Raw genomic sequence first — 20000 nt, forward strand, 5'->3', positions numbered from 1 at the left:
GACCCTTTCGGGGCATCGCTTCTCGGCCTTTTGGCTAAGATCAAGTGTAGTATCTGTTCTTATCAGTTTAATATCTGATACGTCCTCTATCTGGGGACCATATATTAAATTGATTTTTGGAACAGGGAGATGGAATGGGAGCTTGCTCTGTCCACTCCACGCATCAACCTGGTATTGCAGTACCTCCAGGACTGGTGCACTTCCCCACTCGGGGAAAACAAAGCTGTCAAAAAGAAAGACTTGGGCGATTCTTGAAAAAGAAGAGCACACACGGCAAAATATATCTGTACTTATGCAAATTATTTTTTTTATTTATTTATTTTTTTTTTTCCCTTTCTTCCTTCTTTTTTGTTTAGATGTCCTGTTGAACATTCCGTGTCTTGGAGCAAGTTGTCGGAAGGAAAAAAGTCTGCCGTTTGGCTCCTTTTTCAGGGGAGCCGCCAGCCAGCCAGCCAGCCAGCCAGCCAGCCAGCCAGCCAGCCAGCCAGCCGGAGGAGGAGGAGAGCATGGGGGACACTGTCCTTGCCCTGCTTCCTTCCTTCCTTCCTTCCTCGCCCCTGCCGGCCCCGAACGGCCACGAACGGCCAAGCCTTATCTAAGGTGGGCGCTCGGAGGAGCCTGCCCCCCGGGCAGCTCGGGGTGACTTTGGGCCCTGGCAGCGAGGCTGCTGGAGATGTGGGGGCGGAGCCATGCAAAAACGGACCCGGGGCTGCTGGTCTTTCATGCAAACGCACGCTAGGCCCGGCCGCCTCCGAGGTGCCTGGGAGTCTACGGCAGAGGGCGACTCCGAGTCAGCGGGGGAGCTGCCGAGCAGCGCTCTTTCCGACGGACCCTTTCGGGGCATCGCTTCTCGGCCTTTTGGCTAAGATCAAGTGTAGTATCTGTTCTTATCAGTTTAATATCTGATACGTCCTCTATCTGGGGACCATATATTAAATTGATTTTTGGAACAGGGAGATGGAATGGGAGCTTGCTCTGTCCACTCCACGCATCAACCTGGTATTGCAGTACCTCCAGGACTGGTGCACTTCCCCACTCGGGGAAAACAAAGCTGTCAAAAAGAAAGACTTGGGCGATTCTTGAAAAAGAAGAGCACACACGGCAAAATATATCTGTACTTATGCAAATTATTTTTTTTATTTATTTATTTTTTTTTTTCCCTTTCTTCCTTCTTTTTTGTTTAGATGTCCTGTTGAACATTCCGTGTCTTGGAGCAAGTTGTCGGAAGGAAAAAAGTCTGCCGTTTGGCTCCTTTTTCAGGGGAGCCGCCAGCCACCAGCCAGCCAGCCAGCCAGCCAGCCAGCCAGCCAGCCAGCCGGAGGAGGAGGAGAGCATGGGGGACACTGTCCTTGCCCTGCTTCCTTCCTTCCTTCCTTCCTCGCCCCTGCCGGCCCCGAACGGCCACGAACGGCCAAGCCTTATCTAAGGTGGGCGCTCGGAGGAGCCTGCCCCCCGGGCAGCTCGGGGTGACTTTGGGCCCTGGCAGCGAGGCTGCTGGAGATGTGGGGGCGGAGCCATGCAAAAACGGACCCGGGGCTGCTGGTCTTTCATGCAAACGCACGCTAGGCCCGGCCGCCTCCGAGGTGCCTGGGAGTCTACGGCAGAGGGCGACTCCGAGTCAGCGGGGGAGCTGCCGAGCAGCGCTCTTTCCGACGGACCCATCGCTTCTCGGCCTTTTGGCTAAGATCAAGTGTAGTATCTGTTCTTATCAGTTTAATATCTGATACGTCCTCTATCTGGGGACCATATATTAAATTGATTTTTGGAACAGGGAGATGGAATGGGAGCTTGCTCTGTCCACTCCACGCATCAACCTGGTATTGCAGTACCTCCAGGACTGGTGCACTTCCCCACTCGGGGAAAACAAAGCTGTCAAAAAGAAAGACTTGGGCGATTCTTGAAAAAGAAGAGCACACACGGCAAAATATATCTGTACTTATGCAAATTATTTTTTTTATTTATTTATTTTTTTTTTTCCCTTTCTTCCTTCTTTTTTGTTTAGATGTCCTGTTGAACATTCCGTGTCTTGGAGCAAGTTGTCGGAAGGAAAAAAGTCTGCCGTTTGGCTCCTTTTTCAGGGGAGCCGCCAGCCAGCCAGCCAGCCAGCCAGCCAGCCAGCCAGCCAGCCAGCCAGCCGGAGGAGGAGGAGAGCATGGGGGACACTGTCCTTGCCCTGCTTCCTTCCTTCCTTCCTTCCTCGCCCCTGCCGGCCCCGAACGGCCACGAACGGCCAAGCCTTATCTAAGGTGGGCGCTCGGAGGAGCCTGCCCCCCGGGCAGCTCGGGGTGACTTTGGGCCCTGGCAGCGAGGCTGCTGGAGATGTGGGGGCGGAGCCATGCAAAAACGGACCCGGGGCTGCTGGTCTTTCATGCAAACGCACGCTAGGCCCGGCCGCCTCCGAGGTGCCTGGGAGTCTACGGCAGAGGGCGACTCCGAGTCAGCGGGGGAGCTGCCGAGCAGCGCTCTTTCCGACGGACCCTTTCGGGGCATCGCTTCTCGGCCTTTTGGCTAAGATCAAGTGTAGTATCTGTTCTTATCAGTTTAATATCTGATACGTCCTCTATCTGGGGACCATATATTAAATTGATTTTTGGAACAGGGAGATGGAATGGGAGCTTGCTCTGTCCACTCCACGCATCAACCTGGTATTGCAGTACCTCCAGGACTGGTGCACTTCCCCACTCGGGGAAAACAAAGCTGTCAAAAAGAAAGACTTGGGCGATTCTTGAAAAAGAAGAGCACACACGGCAAAATATATCTGTACTTATGCAAATTATTTTTTTTATTTATTTATTTTTTTTTTTCCCTTTCTTCCTTCTTTTTTGTTTAGATGTCCTGTTGAACATTCCGTGTCTTGGAGCAAGTTGTCGGAAGGAAAAAAGTCTGCCGTTTGGCTCCTTTTTCAGGGGAGCCGCCAGCCAGCCAGCCAGCCAGCCAGCCAGCCAGCCAGCCGGAGGAGGAGGAGCATGGGGGACACTGTCCTTGCCCTGCTTCCTTCCTTCCTTCCTTCCTCGCCCCTGCCGGCCCCGAACGGCCACGAACGGCCAAGCCTTATCTAAGGTGGGCGCTCGGAGGAGCCTGCCCCCCGGGCAGCTCGGGGTGACTTTGGGCCCTGGCAGCGAGGCTGCTGGAGATGTGGGGGCGGAGCCATGCAAAAACGGACCCGGGGCTGCTGGTCTTTCATGCAAACGCACGCTAGGCCCGGCCGCCTCCGAGGTGCCTGGGAGTCTACGGCAGAGGGCGACTCCGAGTCAGCGGGGGAGCTGCCGAGCAGCGCTCTTTCCGACGGACCCTTTCGGGGCATCGCTTCTCGGCCTTTTGGCTAAGATCAAGTGTAGTATCTGTTCTTATCAGTTTAATATCTGATACGTCCTCTATCTGGGGACCATATATTAAATTGATTTTTGGAACAGGGAGATGGAATGGGAGCTTGCTCTGTCCACTCCACGCATCAACCTGGTATTGCAGTACCTCCAGGACTGGTGCACTTCCCCACTCGGGGAAAACAAAGCTGTCAAAAAGAAAGACTTGGGCGATTCTTGAAAAAGAAGAGCACACACGGCAAAATATATCTGTACTTATGCAAATTATTTTTTTTATTTATTTATTTTTTTTTTTCCCTTTCTTCCTTCTTTTTTGTTTAGATGTCCTGTTGAACATTCCGTGTCTTGGAGCAAGTTGTCGGAAGGAAAAAAGTCTGCCGTTTGGCTCCTTTTTCAGGGGAGCCGCCAGCCAGCCAGCCAGCCAGCCAGCCAGCCAGCCAGCCAGCCAGCCAGCCGGAGGAGGAGGAGAGCATGGGGGACACTGTCCTTGCCCTGCTTCCTTCCTTCCTTCCTTCCTCGCCCCTGCCGGCCCCGAACGGCCACGAACGGCCAAGCCTTATCTAAGGTGGGCGCTCGGAGGAGCCTGCCCCCCGGGCAGCTCGGGGTGACTTTGGGCCCTGGCAGCGAGGCTGCTGGAGATGTGGGGGCGGAGCCATGCAAAAACGGACCCGGGGCTGCTGGTCTTTCATGCAAACGCACGCTAGGCCCGGCCGCCTCCGAGGTGCCTGGGAGTCTACGGCAGAGGGCGACTCCGAGTCAGCGGGGGAGCTGCCGAGCAGCGCTCTTTCCGACGGACCCTTTCGGGGCATCGCTTCTCGGCCTTTTGGCTAAGATCAAGTGTAGTATCTGTTCTTATCAGTTTAATATCTGATACGTCCTCTATCTGGGGACCATATATTAAATTGATTTTTGGAACAGGGAGATGGAATGGGAGCTTGCTCTGTCCACTCCACGCATCAACCTGGTATTGCAGTACCTCCAGGACTGGTGCACTTCCCCACTCGGGGAAAACAAAGCTGTCAAAAAGAAAGACTTGGGCGATTCTTGAAAAAGAAGAGCACACACGGCAAAATATATCTGTACTTATGCAAATTATTTTTTTTATTTATTTATTTTTTTTTTTCCCTTTCTTCCTTCTTTTTTGTTTAGATGTCCTGTTGAACATTCCGTGTCTTGGAGCAAGTTGTCGGAAGGAAAAAAGTCTGCCGTTTGGCTCCTTTTTCAGGGGAGCCGCCAGCCAGCCAGCCAGCCAGCCAGCCAGCCAGCCAGCCAGCCAGCCAGCCGGAGGAGGAGGAGAGCATGGGGGACACTGTCCTTGCCCTGCTTCCTTCCTTCCTTCCTTCCTCGCCCCTGCCGGCCCCGAACGGCCACGAACGGCCAAGCCTTATCTAAGGTGGGCGCTCGGAGGAGCCTGCCCCCCGGGCAGCTCGGGGTGACTTTGGGCCCTGGCAGCGAGGCTGCTGGAGATGTGGGGGCGGAGCCATGCAAAAACGGACCCGGGGCTGCTGGTCTTTCATGCAAACGCACGCTAGGCCCGGCCGCCTCCGAGGTGCCTGGGAGTCTACGGCAGAGGGCGACTCCGAGTCAGCGGGGGAGCTGCCGAGCAGCGCTCTTTCCGACGGACCCTTTCGGGGCATCGCTTCTCGGCCTTTTGGCTAAGATCAAGTGTAGTATCTGTTCTTATCAGTTTAATATCTGATACGTCCTCTATCTGGGGACCATATATTAAATTGATTTTTGGAACAGGGAGATGGAATGGGAGCTTGCTCTGTCCACTCCACGCATCAACCTGGTATTGCAGTACCTCCAGGACTGGTGCACTTCCCCACTCGGGGAAAACAAAGCTGTCAAAAAGAAAGACTTCAAAGCTGTCAAAAAGAAAGACTTGGGCGATTCTTGAAAAAGAAGAGCACACACGGCAAAATATATCTGTACTTATGCAAATTATTTTTTTTATTTATTTATTTTTTTTTTTCCCTTTCTTCCTTCTTTTTTGTTTAGATGTCCTGTTGAACATTCCGTGTCTTGGAGCAAGTTGTCGGAAGGAAAAAAGTCTGCCGTTTGGCTCCTTTTTCAGGGGACCGCCAGCCAGCCAGCCAGCCAGCCAGCCAGCCAGCCAGCCAGCCAGCCAGCCGGAGGAGGAGGAGAGCATGGGGGACACTGTCCTTGCCCTGCTTCCTTCCTTCCTTCCTTCCTCGCCCCTGCCGGCCCCGAACGGCCACGAACGGCCAAGCCTTATCTAAGGTGGGCGCTCGGAGGAGCCTGCCCCCCGGGCAGCTCGGGGTGACTTTGGGCCCTGGCAGCGAGGCTGCTGGAGATGTGGGGGCGGAGCCATGCAAAAACGGACCCGGGGCTGCTGGTCTTTCATGCAAACGCACGCTAGGCCCGGCCGCCTCCGAGGTGCCTGGGAGTCTACGGCAGAGGGCGACTCCGAGTCAGCGGGGGAGCTGCCGAGCAGCGCTCTTTCCGACGGACCCTTTCGGGGCATCGCTTCTCGGCCTTTTGGCTAAGATCAAGTGTAGTATCTGTTCTTATCAGTTTAATATCTGATACGTCCTCTATCTGGGGACCATATATTAAATTGATTTTTGGAACAGGGAGATGGAATGGGAGCTTGCTCTGTCCACTCCACGCATCAACCTGGTATTGCAGTACCTCCAGGACTGGTGCACTTCCCCACTCGGGGAAAACAAAGCTGTCAAAAAGAAAGACTTGGGCGATTCTTGAAAAAGAAGAGCACACACGGCAAAATATATCTGTACTTATGCAAATTATTTTTTTTATTTATTTATTTTTTTTTTTCCCTTTCTTCCTTCTTTTTTGTTTAGATGTCCTGTTGAACATTCCGTGTCTTGGAGCAAGTTGTCGGAAGGAAAAAAGTCTGCCGTTTGGCTCCTTTTTCAGGGGAGCCGCCAGCCAGCCAGCCAGCCAGCCAGCCAGCCAGCCAGCCAGCCAGCCAGCCGGAGGAGGAGGAGAGCATGGGGGACACTGTCCTTGCCCTGCTTCCTTCCTTCCTTCCTTCCTCGCCCCTGCCGGCCCCGAACGGCCACGAACGGCCAAGCCTTATCTAAGGTGGGCGCTCGGAGGAGCCTGCCCCCCGGGCAGCTCGGGGTGACTTTGGGCCCTGGCAGCGAGGCTGCTGGAGATGTGGGGGCGGAGCCATGCAAAAACGGACCCGGGGCTGCTGGTCTTTCATGCAAACGCACGCTAGGCCCGGCCGCCTCCGAGGTGCCTGGGAGTCTACGGCAGAGGGCGACTCCGAGTCAGCGGGGGAGCTGCCGAGCAGCGCTCTTTCCGACGGACCCTTTCGGGGCATCGCTTCTCGGCCTTTTGGCTAAGATCAAGTGTAGTATCTGTTCTTATCAGTTTAATATCTGATACGTCCTCTATCTGGGGACCATATATTAAATTGATTTTTGGAACAGGGAGATGGAATGGGAGCTTGCTCTGTCCACTCCACGCATCAACCTGGTATTGCAGTACCTCCAGGACTGGTGCACTTCCCCACTCGGGGAAAACAAAGCTGTCAAAAAGAAAGACTTGGGCGATTCTTGAAAAAGAAGAGCACACACGGCAAAATATATCTGTACTTATGCAAATTATTTTTTTTATTTATTTATTTTTTTTTTTCCCTTTCTTCCTTCTTTTTTGTTTAGATGTCCTGTTGAACATTCCGTGTCTTGGAGCAAGTTGTCGGAAGGAAAAAAGTCTGCCGTTTGGCTCCTTTTTCAGGGGAGCCGCCAGCCAGCCAGCCAGCCAGCCAGCCAGCCAGCCAGCCAGCCAGCCAGCCGGAGGAGGAGGAGAGCATGGGGGACACTGTCCTTGCCCTGCTTCCTTCCTTCCTTCCTTCCTCGCCCCTGCCGGCCCCGAACGGCCACGAACGGCCAAGCCTTATCTAAGGTGGGCGCTCGGAGGAGCCTGCCCCCCGGGCAGCTCGGGGTGACTTTGGGCCCTGGCAGCGAGGCTGCTGGAGATGTGGGGGCGGAGCCATGCAAAAACGGACCCGGGGCTGCTGGTCTTTCATGCAAACGCACGCTAGGCCCGGCCGCCTCCGAGGTGCCTGGGAGTCTACGGCAGAGGGCGACTCCGAGTCAGCGGGGGAGCTGCCGAGCAGCGCTCTTTCCGACGGACCCTTTCGGGGCATCGCTTCTCGGCCTTTTGGCTAAGATCAAGTGTAGTATCTGTTCTTATCAGTTTAATATCTGATACGTCCTCTATCTGGGGACCATATATTAAATTGATTTTTGGAACAGGGAGATGGAATGGGAGCTTGCTCTGTCCACTCCACGCATCAACCTGGTATTGCAGTACCTCCAGGACTGGTGCACTTCCCCACTCGGGGAAAACAAAGCTGTCAAAAAGAAAGACTTGGGCGATTCTTGAAAAAGAAGAGCACACACGGCAAAATATATCTGTACTTATGCAAATTATTTTTTTTATTTATTTATTTTTTTTTTTCCCTTTCTTCCTTCTTTTTTGTTTAGATGTCCTGTTGAACATTCCGTGTCTTGGAGCAAGTTGTCGGAAGGAAAAAAGTCTGCCGTTTGGCTCCTTTTTCAGGGGAGCCGCCAGCCAGCCAGCCAGCCAGCCAGCCAGCCAGCCAGCCAGCCAGCCAGCCGGAGGAGGAGGAGAGCATGGGGGACACTGTCCTTGCCCTGCTTCCTTCCTTCCTTCCTTCCTCGCCCCTGCCGGCCCCGAACGGCCACGAACGGCCAAGCCTTATCTAAGGTGGGCGCTCGGAGGAGCCTGCCCCCCGGGCAGCTCGGGGTGACTTTGGGCCCTGGCAGCGAGGCTGCTGGAGATGTGGGGGCGGAGCCATGCAAAAACGGACCCGGGGCTGCTGGTCTTTCATGCAAACGCACGCTAGGCCCGGCCGCCTCCGAGGTGCCTGGGAGTCTACGGCAGAGGGCGACTCCGAGTCAGCGGGGGAGCTGCCGAGCAGCGCTCTTTCCGACGGACCCTTTCGGGGCATCGCTTCTCGGCCTTTTGGCTAAGATCAAGTGTAGTATCTGTTCTTATCAGTTTAATATCTGATACGTCCTCTATCTGGGGACCATATATTAAATTGATTTTTGGAACAGGGAGATGGAATGGGAGCTTGCTCTGTCCACTCCACGCATCAACCTGGTATTGCAGTACCTCCAGGACTGGTGCACTTCCCCACTCGGGGAAAACAAAGCTGTCAAAAAGAAAGACTTGGGCGATTCTTGAAAAAGAAGAGCACACACGGCAAAATATATCTGTACTTATGCAAATTATTTTTTTTATTTATTTATTTTTTTTTTTCCCTTTCTTCCTTCTTTTTTGTTTAGATGTCCTGTTGAACATTCCGTGTCTTGGAGCAAGTTGTCGGAAGGAAAAAAGTCTGCCGTTTGGCTCCTTTTTCAGGGGAGCCGCCAGCCAGCCAGCCAGCCAGCCAGCCAGCCAGCCAGCCAGCCAGCCAGCCGGAGGAGGAGGAGAGCATGGGGGACACTGTCCTTGCCCTGCTTCCTTCCTTCCTTCCTTCCTCGCCCCTGCCGGCCCCGAACGGCCACGAACGGCCAAGCCTTATCTAAGGTGGGCGCTCGGAGGAGCCTGCCCCCCGGGCAGCTCGGGGTGACTTTGGGCCCTGGCAGCGAGGCTGCTGGAGATGTGGGGGCGGAGCCATGCAAAAACGGACCCGGGGCTGCTGGTCTTTCATGCAAACGCACGCTAGGCCCGGCCGCCTCCGAGGTGCCTGGGAGTCTACGGCAGAGGGCGACTCCGAGTCAGCGGGGGAGCTGCCGAGCAGCGCTCTTTCCGACGGACCCTTTCGGGGCATCGCTTCTCGGCCTTTTGGCTAAGATCAAGTGTAGTATCTGTTCTTATCAGTTTAATATCTGATACGTCCTCTATCTGGGGACCATATATTAAATTGATTTTTGGAACAGGGAGATGGAATGGGAGCTTGCTCTGTCCACTCCACGCATCAACCTGGTATTGCAGTACCTCCAGGACTGGTGCACTTCCCCACTCGGGGAAAACAAAGCTGTCAAAAAGAAAGACTTGGGCGATTCTTGAAAAAGAAGAGCACACACGGCAAAATATATCTGTACTTATGCAAATTATTTTTTTTATTTATTTATTTTTTTTTTTCCCTTTCTTCCTTCTTTTTTGTTTAGATGTCCTGTTGAACATTCCGTGTCTTGGAGCAAGTTGTCGGAAGGAAAAAAGTCTGCCGTTTGGCTCCTTTTTCAGGGGAGCCGCCAGCCAGCCAGCCAGCCAGCCAGCCAGCCAGCCAGCCAGCCAGCCAGCCGGAGGAGGAGGAGAGCATGGGGGACACTGTCCTTGCCCTGCTTCCTTCCTTCCTTCCTTCCTCGCCCCTGCCGGCCCCGAACGGCCACGAACGGCCAAGCCTTATCTAAGGTGGGCGCTCGGAGGAGCCTGCCCCCCGGGCAGCTCGGGGTGACTTTGGGCCCTGGCAGCGAGGCTGCTGGAGATGTGGGGGCGGAGCCATGCAAAAACGGACCCGGGGCTGCTGGTCTTTCATGCAAACGCACGCTAGGCCCGGCCGCCTCCGAGGTGCCTGGGAGTCTACGGCAGAGGGCGACTCCGAGTCAGCGGGGGAGCTGCCGAGCAGCGCTCTTTCCGACGGACCCTTTCGGGGCATCGCTTCTCGGCCTTTTGGCTAAGATCAAGTGTAGTATCTGTTCTTATCAGTTTAATATCTGATACGTCCTCTATCTGGGGACCATATATTAAATTGATTTTTGGAACAGGGAGATGGAATGGGAGCTTGCTCTGTCCACTCCACGCATCAACCTGGTATTGCAGTACCTCCAGGACTGGTGCACTTCCCCACTCGGGGAAAACAAAGCTGTCAAAAAGAAAGACTTGGGCGATTCTTGAAAAAGAAGAGCACACACGGCAAAATATATCTGTACTTATGCAAATTATTTTTTTTATTTATTTATTTTTTTTTTTCCCTTTCTTCCTTCTTTTTTGTTTAGATGTCCTGTTGAACATTCCGTGTCTTGGAGCAAGTTGTCGGAAGGAAAAAAGTCTGCCGTTTGGCTCCTTTTTCAGGGGAGCCGCCAGCCAGCCAGCCAGCCAGCCAGCCAGCCAGCCAGCCAGCCAGCCAGCCGGAGGAGGAGGAGAGCATGGGGGACACTGTCCTTGCCCTGCTTCCTTCCTTCCTTCCTTCCTCGCCCCTGCCGGCCCCGAACGGCCACGAACGGCCAAGCCTTATCTAAGGTGGGCGCTCGGAGGAGCCTGCCCCCCGGGCAGCTCGGGGTGACTTTGGGCCCTGGCAGCGAGGCTGCTGGAGATGTGGGGGCGGAGCCATGCAAAAACGGACCCGGGGCTGCTGGTCTTTCATGCAAACGCACGCTAGGCCCGGCCGCCTCCGAGGTGCCTGGGAGTCTACGGCAGAGGGCGACTCCGAGTCAGCGGGGGAGCTGCCGAGCAGCGCTCTTTCCGACGGACCCTTTCGGGGCATCGCTTCTCGGCCTTTTGGCTAAGATCAAGTGTAGTATCTGTTCTTATCAGTTTAATATCTGATACGTCCTCTATCTGGGGACCATATATTAAATTGATTTTTGGAACAGGGAGATGGAATGGGAGCTTGCTCTGTCCACTCCACGCATCAACCTGGTATTGCAGTACCTCCAGGACTGGTGCACTTCCCCACTCGGGGAAAACAAAGCTGTCAAAAAGAAAGACTTGGGCGATTCTTGAAAAAGAAGAGCACACACGGCAAAATATATCTGTACTTATGCAAATTATTTTTTTTATTTATTTATTTTTTTTTTTCCCTTTCTTCCTTCTTTTTTGTTTAGATGTCCTGTTGAACATTCCGTGTCTTGGAGCAAGTTGTCGGAAGGAAAAAAGTCTGCCGTTTGGCTCCTTTTTCAGGGGAGCCGCCAGCCAGCCAGCCAGCCAGCCAGCCAGCCAGCCAGCCAGCCAGCCAGGAGGAGGAGAGCATGGGGGACACTGTCCTTGCCCTGCTTCCTTCCTTCCTTCCTTCCTCGCCCCTGCCGGCCCCGAACGGCCACGAACGGCCAAGCCTTATCTAAGGTGGGCGCTCGGAGGAGCCTGCCCCCCGGGCAGCTCGGGGTGACTTTGGGCCCTGGCAGCGAGGCTGCTGGAGATGTGGGGGCGGAGCCATGCAAAAACGGACCCGGGGCTGCTGGTCTTTCATGCAAACGCACGCTAGGCCCGGCCGCCTCCGAGGTGCCTGGGAGTCTACGGCAGAGGGCGACTCCGAGTCAGCGGGGGAGCTGCCGAGCAGCGCTCTTTCCGACGGACCCTTTCGGGGCATCGCTTCTCGGCCTTTTGGCTAAGATCAAGTTCAAGTGTAGTATCTGTTCTTATCAGTTTAATATCTGATACGTCCTCTATCTGGGGACCATATATTAAATTGATTTTTGGAACAGGGAGATGGAATGGGAGCTTGCTCTGTCCACTCCACGCATCAACCTGGTATTGCAGTACCTCCAGGACTGGTGCACTTCCCCACTCGGGGAAAACAAAGCTGTCAAAAAGAAAGACTTGGGCGATTCTTGAAAAAGAAGAGCACACACGGCAAAATATATCTGTACTTATGCAAATTATTTTTTTTATTTATTTATTTTTTTTTTTCCCTTTCTTCCTTCTTTTTTGTTTAGATGTCCTGTTGAACATTCCGTGTCTTGGAGCAAGTTGTCGGAAGGAAAAAAGTCTGCCGTTTGGCTCCTTTTTCAGGGGAGCCGCCAGCCAGCCAGCCAGCCAGCCAGCCAGCCAGCCAGCCAGCCAGCCAGCCGGAGGAGGAGGAGAGCATGGGGGACACTGTCCTTGCCCTGCTTCCTTCCTTCCTTCCTTCCTCGCCCCTGCCGGCCCCGAACGGCCACGAACGGCCAAGCCTTATCTAAGGTGGGCGCTCGGAGGAGCCTGCCCCCCGGGCAGCTCGGGGTGACTTTGGGCCCTGGCAGCGAGGCTGCTGGAGATGTGGGGGCGGAGCCATGCAAAAACGGACCCGGGGCTGCTGGTCTTTCATGCAAACGCACGCTAGGCCCGGCCGCCTCCGAGGTGCCTGGGAGTCTACGGCAGAGGGCGACTCCGAGTCAGCGGGGGAGCTGCCGAGCAGCGCTCTTTCCGACGGACCCTTTCGGGGCATCGCTTCTCGGCCTTTTGGCTAAGATCAAGTGTAGTATCTGTTCTTATCAGTTTAATATCTGATACGTCCTCTATCTGGGGACCATATATTAAATTGATTTTTGGAACAGGGAGATGGAATGGGAGCTTGCTCTGTCCACTCCACGCATCAACCTGGTATTGCAGTACCTCCAGGACTGGTGCACTTCCCCACTCGGGGAAAACAAAGCTGTCAAAAAGAAAGACTTGGGCGATTCTTGAAAAAGAAGAGCACACACGGCAAAATATATCTGTACTTATGCAAATTATTTTTTTTATTTATTTATTTTTTTTTTTCCCTTTCTTCCTTCTTTTTTGTTTAGATGTCCTGTTGAACATTCCGTGTCTTGGAGCAAGTTGTCGGAAGGAAAAAAGTCTGCCGTTTGGCTCCTTTTTCAGGGGAGCCGCCAGCCAGCCAGCCAGCCAGCCAGCCAGCCAGCCAGCCAGCCAGCCAGCCGGAGGAGGAGGAGAGCATGGGGGACACTGTCCTTGCCCTGCTTCCTTCCTTCCTTCCTTCCTCGCCCCTGCCGGCCCCGAACGGCCACGAACGGCCAAGCCTTATCTAAGGTGGGCGCTCGGAGGAGCCTGCCCCCCGGGCAGCTCGGGGTGACTTTGGGCCCTGGCAGCGAGGCTGCTGGAGATGTGGGGGCGGAGCCATGCAAAAACGGACCCGGGGCTGCTGGTCTTTCATGCAAACGCACGCTAGGCCCGGCCGCCTCCGAGGTGCCTGGGAGTCTACGGCAGAGGGCGACTCCGAGTCAGCGGGGGAGCTGCCGAGCAGCGCTCTTTCCGACGGACCCTTTCGGGGCATCGCTTCTCGGCCTTTTGGCTAAGATCAAGTGTAGTATCTGTTCTTATCAGTTTAATATCTGATACGTCCTCTATCTGGGGACCATATATTAAATTGATTTTTGGAACAGGGAGATGGAATGGGAGCTTGCTCTGTCCACTCCACGCATCAACCTGGTATTGCAGTACCTCCAGGACTGGTGCACTTCCCCACTCGGGGAAAACAAAGCTGTCAAAAAGAAAGACTTGGGCGATTCTTGAAAAAGAAGAGCACACACGGCAAAATATATCTGTACTTATGCAAATTATTTTTTTTATTTATTTATTTTTTTTTTTCCCTTTCTTCCTTCTTTTTTGTTTAGATGTCCTGTTGAACATTCCGTGTCTTGGAGCAAGTTGTCGGAAGGAAAAAAGTCTGCCGTTTGGCTCCTTTTTCAGGGGAGCCGCCAGCCAGCCAGCCAGCCAGCCAGCCAGCCAGCCAGCCAGCCAGCCAGCCGGAGGAGGAGGAGAGCATGGGGGACACTGTCCTTGCCCTGCTTCCTTCCTTCCTTCCTTCCTCGCCCCTGCCGGCCCCGAACGGCCACGAACGGCCAAGCCTTATCTAAGGTGGGCGCTCGGAGGAGCCTGCCCCCCGGGCAGCTCGGGGTGACTTTGGGCCCTGGCAGCGAGGCTGCTGGAGATGTGGGGGCGGAGCCATGCAAAAACGGACCCGGGGCTGCTGGTCTTTCATGCAAACGCACGCTAGGCCCGGCCGCCTCCGAGGTGCCTGGGAGTCTACGGCAGAGGGCGACTCCGAGTCAGCGGGGGAGCTGCCGAGCAGCGCTCTTTCCGACGGACCCTTTCGGGGCATCGCTTCTCGGCCTTTTGGCTAAGATCAAGTGTAGTATCTGTTCTTATCAGTTTAATATCTGATACGTCCTCTATCTGGGGACCATATATTAAATTGATTTTTGGAACAGGGAGATGGAATGGGAGCTTGCTCTGTCCACTCCACGCATCAACCTGGTATTGCAGTACCTCCAGGACTGGTGCACTTCCCCACTCGGGGAAAACAAAGCTGTCAAAAAGAAAGACTTGGGCGATTCTTGAAAAAGAAGAGCACACACGGCAAAATATATCTGTACTTATGCAAATTATTTTTTTTATTTATTTATTTTTTTTTTTCCCTTTCTTCCTTCTTTTTTGTTTAGATGTCCTGTTGAACATTCCGTGTCTTGGAGCAAGTTGTCGGAAGGAAAAAAGTCTGCCGTTTGGCTCCTTTTTCAGGGCGCAGCCGCCAGCCAGCCAGCCAGCCAGCCAGCCAGCCAGCCGGAGGAGGAGGAGAGCATGGGGGACACTGTCCTTGCCCTGCTTCCTTCCTTCCTTCCTTCCTCGCCCCTGCCGGCCCCGAACGGCCACGAACGGCCAAGCCTTATCTAAGGTGGGCGCTCGGAGGAGCCTGCCCCCCGGGCAGCTCGGGGTGACTTTGGGCCCTGGCAGCGAGGCTGCTGGAGATGTGGGGGCGGAGCCATGCAAAAACGGACCCGGGGCTGCTGGTCTTTCATGCAAACGCACGCTAGGCCCGGCCGCCTCCGAGGTGCCTGGGAGTCTACGGCAGAGGGCGACTCCGAGTCAGCGGGGGAGCTGCCGAGCAGCGCTCTTTCCGACGGACCCTTTCGGGGCATCGCTTCTCGGCCTTTTGGCTAAGATCAAGTGTAGTATCTGTTCTTATCTTTTTTGATTTGAACTAATACTATTGGCACTGGTGATCATTTCTGGCGCATAGGTGGATTTATGCTGGGGAATTTATTCTCCTAACACCTTACCCAGGATCCTTTTTGGACTCGGCCCTTTGAGGTGGGGATTTATGCTTGGTTGCTTGCAGCCATAACCCACTTCCTAGCGCTTGGCAGGACAAAAAGTGACCCAGTAGGACTCGGAGTGCGATTTCCGAATTTTCGCGGGCTTTTTGGCTCATTTTTCAGGGGAGCTGGAAAGGCAAAATCGAGCAGGGGCCATCCTAGACATGGCAGAGAGCTCAGGGCAGCAAGGCGAAGCGCTGGCCCAGGGGGGACAAGGCCCCCACGATGACTCCATGGAAGTGGGGCCGGCGCTAGCGGCAGAGACACCCAGCAGGGGGGAACCGGCGACAGGGGCCGGGCGAAAACCAGCGACAGGGGCTGGGAACACCCCGACCCCCCTGCCCAGGGGAATCCCAACAGCAGGGGCTGGGGGGATACCGGCAACAGGGGCCGGAAGAGCTGGAAAAGGAGACCCAGGGACCCAGGCGGGGGCACCCCCAACAGCGGGAAAAGGCGGCAGCGAGGCACAGCCCGGCCACCCCAGTACAGCTGGAGGGAAAGGAGGCGCCTCACCGGGAACCAGCGGGACCCAACCAGCGGCCGGAGGCCCAGGACCAGGGCAGAAAGACAAGCCTGGGACCTCCGGCAAGGCGACAGGGGCCAAGCCAGACCCCCAGGGCAAGGCGACAGGGGCCAAACCCGGGGGACACGGCTCGGCCTGGGCGAGCAAGCCCTACCCCTTGAACCACCGGATGAAACAGACCATCCGGATGCAGGTCAAGGAGGTCGACGGCAAGCGGGCAATGCTTGACCGCAAGATGTGCTGGGACAAGGTGGTTCTGGGAGCAGGGGTAAGCCCCAGCGAGGTCCTAAGCTTCCAGGACTACCTGTCATGCGGGGTCTTCCTCCTAACATTCATCTCGCAGGCCCTCTGCGAGAAATATTGGGACATCTTCCAAGGGAAGAAAAAGGAGGCCCCGTACAGCACGTTCGAGATGGAGACGCAACGGGAGTCACGGGAGAGAAGGATAACGATAGAGATGACCAACCCGCACGTCTCAGAATCGGACATAGGCGCCCTGCTGAAGCGGTATGGCACCATCAAGGATGGGCCCACCAAAATCAGGGACGCCAATGGGGTTTGGAACACCTCATGGAGGGCCACGCTAGAACTCGAACAGGGCTTCGGAGGTCGGGATGACCTAAAGCACCTGCCATCGGTGTTCTACCTCGGAGCAGATGAAGGGAGGATAAGGTACCAGGGACAACCCTTCACCTGCAGGAAATGCAATGGCGAGGGACACAAAGCCAACGCATGCCCCCAGCCATTCTGCCGGAAATGCAGGGGGACAGACCACGACACATACGAGTGCACGGGGCAGAAAAGATGTAACTTCTGCGGCACACAAGGGCACACGTACTACGGGTGCCCGTTCTCGGCCAAGTCATACGCCCAGGTGGCAAGCGGTGCAGTCAAGGGGCTGCAGCCGACCGGTAGGCCAATGACTGAGGCGGCTAAGGCACCGCCTAGAGATAGGAGAACAGTCATAAGCAAAAAAGCCTCGGACGGACTGATGACCCTGATGACGGAGATCAGGAACGAGGGCCTGGAAAGAGAACGGGCACAGCAGGCACAGCAGGCACAGGAAAAGGCTAACCCGAGCAAGGCACACCCGGAGAAAGCGGCAACCCCGCAGACCCGGGCAAAGCCGAGCACGGCAGAGCCAACCCCCGGACCAACCCTGGTCGCCACGATACCAACAGAGCCGGAAGGACCAACCCTGGTCGCCGCGGCACCGGCAACACCGAAGGCAGCTGGAACCCCGACCCCAGCCCCAGAGCCGGAGAAACCAACCCTGGTCGCCGCGGCACCGGCAAAACCGGAGGTAGCTGGAACCACCACCCCAGCTCCTCAGGCCCCAGCCACGGGGCCACCCGAGGCAGAGGAGGAGGCGACAGCACCCGAAACGACAGGGGCAGCTGTACCACAAGCCCCTCACACAAGGGCCACGATACATCCCCACCCCCCCAAAGTGGAAGACCTCTCAGACCCCGAAGACCAAGGGAATGGCCGGGCAAAAGGGAAGAGAAGGTCCAAGCTAAGGAGGGACAGAAAGGGGAAGCAGGCAAAGGATGGGTCTGGCAGACTCAGGAGTAGGAGCAGGTCCGACCGCGAAGCTGCGTCAGAGCAGGCTGACGAGGAAAGCGGGAAGGAGAGCCCCGTGCGGCTCTCCCGGGCCATGAAGAGGATGGCCCTGCAAACCAGGGCAGACCTCCTCAAAGGAAACGAGGCAGGAGCAAGAGAAGAGGTGGTGGTGATCCCCAGCTCGGACTCCGAGGAGGAGGACGACGACTGCACACCCCTCAGCGAGATCGCGCTCCTGCACCAGAGGCTAAAGACGATAGAAATGCTGCAGAGCCTGGAGAGGCCAAGCAGCTGGGAATCGGACAAGGATAAGGAAGGGCCGGGCCCAGACTCGGACTCAGACGGAATGGAACTCGAGGGGGAGGGATGTCCGGAGCAGGATTGACCCAAGATCCGAACAAGAACACCCCCTCAGAGAACCAGAACCCGTAGCTTACGCATTGCAAGATGGCCATATCACTGCTCACCTTGAATGTCAGAAGCTTGAAGGATAGGACCCGAAGGGCAGGCACAATGAGCTTTCTGGCAGCCCAGAATTGCGATGTGTGCTTCGCCCAAGAATGTGGAATACCGTATGACCGGTCGTACAAACAACTCGAGGCAGAGTGGAGTCACGGGCCGTCCTTCTGGTCAGGAGGGAACGACTGCAAATCCTCAGGTGTGGCCATCCTTGTAAGGGGAAGGCACTTCACAGCTGAATCAGTAACAGAGCAGGTGAACGGCAGAGTGCTGTCCGTCGACGGCTCATGGGCAGGAGAACCCGTACGGCTGATCAATGTGTATGCCCCCCCGACCAAGAATGAAAGGTTAGAAGTCTTCGAAAACCTGAGACTGCTGCTCGTTACCTCCAGGACCATCCTGATGGGGGGTGACTTCAACTGCACAATCGAGGAGGGCGGACGCACGGGCCCCGGCTCTGCAGGAATGGACGCGACGTCCCGGCTGCTCCGGGGGATTGTCGAGGAGTCCTCCCTGAGGGATGTCATCGGAGACATGGGGGCGAACGCCAGGAACTACTCCTGGAGTCGGCCCGATGGCTCTGTGCGCTCCAGGATCGACTTCGTCTTCACCTCCCAGACGGTAAAGCCGGTACAAAGCTCCATGGTTGCCGTACACTTCACCGACCACAGAGCAATCAGCTTCACAGGGGAACTTTCGGGGAAGTTCCCAGCCGGGCCGGGATCCTGGAAGCTGAACTGCACGCTGCTGGAAAGCGAAGAGGCTAAGGCAAACCTCAGGCTAGCATACGCAGAGTGGAGGAGCATGAAGGACTGCTTTCAATCCACAGGGGAGTGGTGGGAGTGGGTCAAGACCCAAGTGCGGAGCTTCTTCCAGGGTGTCAGCAGGGCTGCGGCACGGGAAAAGAAGAGGACATTCAGGGCCCTGCAATCGCGGTTGCAGGGACTGTACGACCTCGAGCTCAGGGGCTGGGACGTGCAAGACGACCTAGAGGAAACCAGGAGAGGTCTAGACAACCACTTCCAGGCGGAAGCTAGGAAAGTCATGTTCCGTTCCAGGGTCGAGCGACTTGAGAAGGACGAAAAATGCAACGCATTTTTCTTCAAGAAGCTACACTCCACTACCACACCCCTACTGGAACTTCGGGACCCAGAGGGAAACCTCCAAGACGAGAAAGAGCTGGTGATGAAGGTCGTCACAGACTTCTACAGCAGCCTCTACTCGCCTAAGGTGTCGGAGAGAGCCCAGGCAGACAAGTTCCTGGCTGGGATCTCGAGGACACTGGGACCGGAGGAAAGAGAGGGCCTGAACGCTCCCTTCACGCTGGGGGAGCTGCACCAGGCGGCCACCTCCTTCAAACGCGGCAAGACCCCGGGCTGTGACGGGCTCCCAGTGGAACTCTACACCGAACTCTGGGACCAGATCGGACCGGACTTGCTTGCGTTATATGAGGAGATGGCGGAGAAGGGCAGCATGCCACGGACCCTGAGGGAAGGTACGATTGCCCTCTTGTACAAGCAAAAGGGAGAGAGAGATGACCTCAAGAACTGGAGACCCATCTCGCTCCTAAACGTGGACTACAAGATCCTGGCAAAAGTGATGGCAAACCGGCTCAAGAAGGTAATCGGGAAGCTAGTCCACCCGGACCAGTCGTGCGGGATACCAGGGCGCCAGATAGCGGACAGCTTGGCCCTGGTCAGAGACACGATCGAGTACGTCAGGGACCGCAGGGTCCGAGCGGCCCTGGTAAGCCTCGATCAGGAAAAGGCTTTCGATAGAGTGTCCCACGAGTTCATGGACCGTGCCCTGCGAGCGATGGGTCTGGGAGACTTCTTCTGTGACATGGTGCGGACCATGTACCGAGACATCTTCAGCAGCGCAATGGTAAACGGGTGGAAGGCAGACTCCTTCCCGGTGGAGTCGGGTGTCAGACAGGGCTGCCCACTCTCACCCTTGCTGTTCGTCTGCGTCATCGAGCTTCTGGCGGAACACATCCGGCAAGACAAGGGCATACGAGGGGTGAAAGTTCCGGGCAGCGAAGGCAAGGGGGAAGTGAAGTGCTCCCTGTACATGGACGACGTTACCGTCTTCTGCACAGACGGGTGCTCGGTCAAGGCCCTCGTAAGGACCTGCGAGGACTTCGGCAAGGCGACAGGGGCCAAGATAAACTGCACCAAGTCAGAGGCCATGCTCTTCGGAGACTGGGATCCAGTGTACGACCCTCTGCCCTTCCCCATCAGACCGGCCCACATGAAAATCCTGGGTGTGTGGTTCGGCTACGAAGGGGCCGCAAAAAGGTCATGGGATGAACGCGTGGCGAAAGCCAAACAAAAACTAGGGCTATGGAGCTTGCGGAAGCTGACCATAGAGGGG

The 20000-nt window shown here is 55.7% G+C and overlaps 18 non-coding genes and 1 pseudogene across 18 annotated transcripts; all 19 read left to right on the forward strand.

Annotated features, from left to right (window-relative positions):
• The first annotated feature begins 14 nt into the window (after window positions 1-14).
• LOC138460277 (U2 spliceosomal RNA) lies at window positions 15-205 on the forward strand. Its single transcript, XR_011263046.1, has one exon. It is a non-coding gene; the product is annotated as a U2 spliceosomal RNA (small nuclear RNA).
• A 637-nt stretch (window positions 206-842) lies between these two features.
• LOC138460278 (U2 spliceosomal RNA) lies at window positions 843-1033 on the forward strand. The gene has a single exon (XR_011263047.1). It is a non-coding gene; the product is annotated as a U2 spliceosomal RNA (small nuclear RNA).
• Window positions 1034-1660: 627 nt separating this feature from the next.
• Window positions 1661-1851, forward strand: LOC138460280 (U2 spliceosomal RNA). Its single transcript, XR_011263048.1, has one exon. It is a non-coding gene; the product is annotated as a U2 spliceosomal RNA (small nuclear RNA).
• A 637-nt stretch (window positions 1852-2488) lies between these two features.
• On the forward strand, window positions 2489-2679 carry LOC138460281 (U2 spliceosomal RNA). Its single transcript, XR_011263049.1, has one exon. It is a non-coding gene; the product is annotated as a U2 spliceosomal RNA (small nuclear RNA).
• Window positions 2680-3302: 623 nt separating this feature from the next.
• Window positions 3303-3493, forward strand: LOC138460282 (U2 spliceosomal RNA). Its single transcript, XR_011263050.1, has one exon. It is a non-coding gene; the product is annotated as a U2 spliceosomal RNA (small nuclear RNA).
• A 637-nt stretch (window positions 3494-4130) lies between these two features.
• Window positions 4131-4321, forward strand: LOC138460283 (U2 spliceosomal RNA). The gene has a single exon (XR_011263051.1). It is a non-coding gene; the product is annotated as a U2 spliceosomal RNA (small nuclear RNA).
• A 637-nt stretch (window positions 4322-4958) lies between these two features.
• Window positions 4959-5149, forward strand: LOC138460284 (U2 spliceosomal RNA). Its single transcript, XR_011263053.1, has one exon. It is a non-coding gene; the product is annotated as a U2 spliceosomal RNA (small nuclear RNA).
• A 660-nt stretch (window positions 5150-5809) lies between these two features.
• LOC138460285 (U2 spliceosomal RNA) lies at window positions 5810-6000 on the forward strand. The gene has a single exon (XR_011263054.1). It is a non-coding gene; the product is annotated as a U2 spliceosomal RNA (small nuclear RNA).
• Window positions 6001-6637: 637 nt separating this feature from the next.
• Window positions 6638-6828, forward strand: LOC138460287 (U2 spliceosomal RNA). The gene has a single exon (XR_011263056.1). It is a non-coding gene; the product is annotated as a U2 spliceosomal RNA (small nuclear RNA).
• Window positions 6829-7465: 637 nt separating this feature from the next.
• Window positions 7466-7656, forward strand: LOC138460288 (U2 spliceosomal RNA). The gene has a single exon (XR_011263057.1). It is a non-coding gene; the product is annotated as a U2 spliceosomal RNA (small nuclear RNA).
• Window positions 7657-8293: 637 nt separating this feature from the next.
• LOC138460289 (U2 spliceosomal RNA) lies at window positions 8294-8484 on the forward strand. The gene has a single exon (XR_011263058.1). It is a non-coding gene; the product is annotated as a U2 spliceosomal RNA (small nuclear RNA).
• A 637-nt stretch (window positions 8485-9121) lies between these two features.
• On the forward strand, window positions 9122-9312 carry LOC138460291 (U2 spliceosomal RNA). The gene has a single exon (XR_011263059.1). It is a non-coding gene; the product is annotated as a U2 spliceosomal RNA (small nuclear RNA).
• A 637-nt stretch (window positions 9313-9949) lies between these two features.
• Window positions 9950-10140, forward strand: LOC138460292 (U2 spliceosomal RNA). Its single transcript, XR_011263060.1, has one exon. It is a non-coding gene; the product is annotated as a U2 spliceosomal RNA (small nuclear RNA).
• A 637-nt stretch (window positions 10141-10777) lies between these two features.
• Window positions 10778-10968, forward strand: LOC138460293 (U2 spliceosomal RNA). The gene has a single exon (XR_011263061.1). It is a non-coding gene; the product is annotated as a U2 spliceosomal RNA (small nuclear RNA).
• Window positions 10969-11599: 631 nt separating this feature from the next.
• LOC138460344 (U2 spliceosomal RNA) lies at window positions 11600-11796 on the forward strand. Its single transcript, XR_011263113.1, has one exon. It is a non-coding gene; the product is annotated as a U2 spliceosomal RNA (small nuclear RNA).
• Window positions 11797-12433: 637 nt separating this feature from the next.
• LOC138460294 (U2 spliceosomal RNA) lies at window positions 12434-12624 on the forward strand. Its single transcript, XR_011263062.1, has one exon. It is a non-coding gene; the product is annotated as a U2 spliceosomal RNA (small nuclear RNA).
• Window positions 12625-13261: 637 nt separating this feature from the next.
• Window positions 13262-13452, forward strand: LOC138460295 (U2 spliceosomal RNA). The gene has a single exon (XR_011263064.1). It is a non-coding gene; the product is annotated as a U2 spliceosomal RNA (small nuclear RNA).
• Window positions 13453-14089: 637 nt separating this feature from the next.
• On the forward strand, window positions 14090-14280 carry LOC138460296 (U2 spliceosomal RNA). The gene has a single exon (XR_011263065.1). It is a non-coding gene; the product is annotated as a U2 spliceosomal RNA (small nuclear RNA).
• Window positions 14281-14903: 623 nt separating this feature from the next.
• LOC138460409 (U2 spliceosomal RNA) lies at window positions 14904-15058 on the forward strand (annotated as a pseudogene).
• The last annotated feature ends 4942 nt before the right edge of the window (window positions 15059-20000 follow it).

Source organism: Ambystoma mexicanum, chromosome 4p (genome assembly GCF_040938575.1).
Source record: "Ambystoma mexicanum isolate Mex_15411 chromosome 4p, UKY_AmexF1_1, whole genome shotgun sequence".
Lineage (NCBI taxonomy): Eukaryota > Metazoa > Chordata > Amphibia > Caudata > Ambystomatidae > Ambystoma > Ambystoma mexicanum.